The sequence below is a fragment of the Muntiacus reevesi genome, chromosome 21, assembly GCF_963930625.1.
Source record: "Muntiacus reevesi chromosome 21, mMunRee1.1, whole genome shotgun sequence".
NCBI lineage: Eukaryota > Metazoa > Chordata > Mammalia > Artiodactyla > Cervidae > Muntiacus > Muntiacus reevesi.
In genome coordinates this window covers 37,429,370-37,432,815 of record NC_089269.1, presented here as the reverse complement: position 1 = coordinate 37,432,815, position 3,446 = coordinate 37,429,370, and the positions used below count along the sequence as shown (strand labels likewise).

The window sequence follows — 3,446 nt, the reverse complement described above, 5'->3', positions numbered from 1 at the left end:
CTACCCCAAAACCCATCCTAGAGCTGTGCTGAAAGGAATGACAAATATTCAAGTCGCTAATTGTTTTTATGCTTATAATAAGAATTACCTATGGTTTTAATTATTAAACTGGCCTAGTTTTAAAAGTAGATTAGCTTAAAATCTCTTGACTTATTTGACTATTCATTCACTCATCCATTCATTCATTTATTCATTCCTGTATTTGTGTATTTCTGTTACCTGGTAGGTCAGCTCCTTGGCAAAATTAAATGAGTTAAATTTGTTTCTATAGATTAGATTTTAGTGTAAGAAAATTTCCAAATACACATTGTGTATATATGCATTTATATTCTGAATTGTATTGAATGGAAATATTATATATAGGTAGATTTTGTATCATTTTAAAGCTTAAATGCCATGAATGTTTCTCATAAGACTAAATACTCTTGAAAACTTTTTCTTGAAAAAAAAACAAGCCCATAAATTGTCTTTCACTTTCTCTTTCTATATTAGTAAATATTATTTTTCTTTTGTATTTAAACTATTCACACAGGAAAAAAAAATAGGGGTCTTCGTCACCAACTAGATACTGAGAGGCTGTCTTCTGAACTATAGTTTTCAGTGAGGTCTCAAAACTTGACTTGCACCTTTTAGGTTGTTTACACATATAATATCAATTGATAAGTTTCTTTCATCTTTAATTCCATATTATTGGAAAAAGCAAAGTTTTCATGCTTATTTTCCTTAGTTGCAAGTATTACAGGTGATTTCATACTTTACATAATGAAAACATAACCCTTTTCCATACAGTCAGAGCATGATAGTGATACAGAAGCTACACTATACCCTTAACACTGCCAGTTTCAAGTCATCAACATAAAAATCATTGACAAGGTTGAAAGATGTTGTTAGGAATCAATTGATGGATGTGCCTCCCTTCTTGTTAGACACTCTATTGTGTCCGACTCTTTATGATCCCATGTACTGTAGCCCACCAGGCTCCTCTGTACAAGGGATTATCAAGGCAAGAATACTGGAATAGGTTGCCATTCCCTTTTCCAGGGGATATACCCCAACCAGGGATTGAATTTGGGTCTACTGCATTGCAGGCAGAAGAGTTTTGAAATACTATTTCACTTCAGTTCCTTTGCATTGTTGATTGATTTTTAAAAATCCAGGTTTAATTTTCCTGTCTGAAGTATTTTATGTAATGACATTGACTCTTCAAGGCTGTCTTCCTGCTTCACCGGGAAGGATACTCACTTCTCCCCTCCCCACTTTTTTGCCCTAAATTCAATTAAAAGCCTTGCTCTGTCATAAATTCATATGCAGGTACTCTGGTTTTTTGAAGATCATGGGAAAAACTTTGTTTTGTAGTGTGTGGCAGTTTGGAGGTCATTTTGGAAGTGGCACTTCCTCAGTCATGGTCACATTCGCCTTCTCTATTCTACTTGCTTCCATTGACTATTCCACAGATGGCTGAGTATTTGCCATGCTAGATGTAGCGCCTCTTCCCCCCAAATCCCCAGAAATGTGGTGGGACTGATGGGTGTCCGTGGGTGGTCAACACATCTTCAAGGTGTCTGGATTTTTAATTCAGAGGAAGACTTTTCTTCCACGTTTTCAAGGACAGATGGAGTCACATATGCTAAACATGCCTCATTTCTAGGTGGTTGGCAATCTCACTGAATTCGGAGTCTCCAGAGCTGTCAACAGGTAGGTGCTTGGTGTGTAAACTTTGATTCACATCCTCTTCAGATTGCAACAGCAGTTTAAAGGCAGGGGTGGGGGTGGGATGTAGTGGGGTGGGGGGTGGAGGAGCTCCTCCTTACAGTCAGCAATTCTTGCCCTGTTAATGCATATGAAGAACGGATGAGCTTGCACTTCTCTAGCATCTCCAAGACCAGCTCCAAGACAAGAAGCAGCATTTCTTTTCAGTGGCTTTTTAATCAGATCTCTGACTTCCTGTGTGAGGTAAGGAGGCAAATTGAGTTTACACTTGAGGACATTTCTTTCTCTTCTCCCAAGTTAAGTAGGTGCTGCAGTCAACCTGTCCTATTTTAATGCTCCCCAACTCTACTATGGCCACTTCTCATCAATATTTCAGGAGTCATCTATACTACTGTTCCACAAAATGTGTGTGTGACTGTTCCACCATGAATACATTTTTTGAACAGTCCAAATTCTTAGTTTCCATGACCTTGTAAATAAGTATGACTTTCTCTGGCTTCAGGTGTTATGTAGATAGTCAATTTTTGATGTAAATGTCCAAAAGCCATGGGGATTTCTACCAGTAAAGCAGGTTATCTGTTACATAAATATTTCCTCTTTTTTCTAACTGCATAAATAATTCTCATCTGCTGAGATACTCAAGGATGAAGTAGAATTCTCCACCAGTCAGAAAAGCATAAATTAAATCCACAATGAAGAGATGCTTTACTTTCTCCAGAATATTCCATCCTGATTTTTGTATGAACTGTATCTTTAGCACCTCTTTTGTTGTTGTTACTCTCATTGTCTTCTTAAGCACTTTCATGGCAAACATTTTCTGGGTTTTTGCTTCTTTTACTTTTCATACCTGAAAAAGCTTTCATAGGTCCCTATACCAAGTTCTAATGTAACTCAAAATATCCTGGCCAGAATTTTTCTGGCCCACTGTCCACAGTAGTTTCTGAGATTTCAAGTTTCTCACAACACTCCATGCCAAGGGCATATGGTCCAACTACCCCATAGTTCATGCTTTCATTTAACTGATCTCCCTCCTTTAGCTCATTCTCAGCGCCTATATCCTCTGGCTGGTCCAGGCTATTTCAGACACTCCTGACATGTCCTCAGTTTCCCTGTTTCACAAGTCTGGTGCTAGGTAGAAGCCATCCCAGCTCCTTTATGACCTCGGGGGCTGAACCCTCCACCTCTGTAGCCATTATGAGCTATATGGCCTATCATCTCTCTATCTATTAATCTATCTATCTATATTTATACCATCTATCCCTTGGCTAAGAGAAGGTAAACTTAACACAGAGACTGAAGAACAGACTAGACAGAAAACAGGTTCAGTCCATGATCCCTACTTGAAGTGACTACATAACAACATACTTTCTGAATAGAATAAATCACAAACATATCACTTTGCAATGGAACGTTTTGGCTGTCAATGGGAAATAGGGTGGCTCAGATGGTAAAGAATCCAACTGCAATGCAGGAGACCTGCGTTCAACCCCTGGGTTGGGAAGATCCCCTGGAGAAGGGAATGACAACCCACTGTGAGTATTCTTGCCTGGAGAATCTCATGGACAGATGAGCCTTGTGGGATTTAGTCCATGAGGTTGCAAAGAGTCGGACACAAATGAGCAACCGACACTTTCACTTTCTTTATGGGAGATAGGAAGAAGGTGGAAAGTAAGACAGTCTGCAAGCAGTCCTACAATCTGAACACTCCATTCTACCTGAAGCGTACGTCCTCTGTC

General features: G+C 39.0%; 1 pseudogene; it reads right to left on the bottom strand.

Moving 5' to 3' along the window:
- Positions 1–1,722: 1,722 nt before the first annotated feature.
- LOC136152340 (ribosomal protein S6 kinase beta-1 pseudogene) lies at positions 1,723–2,848 on the bottom strand (annotated as a pseudogene).
- Positions 2,849–3,446: the final 598 nt, after the last annotated feature.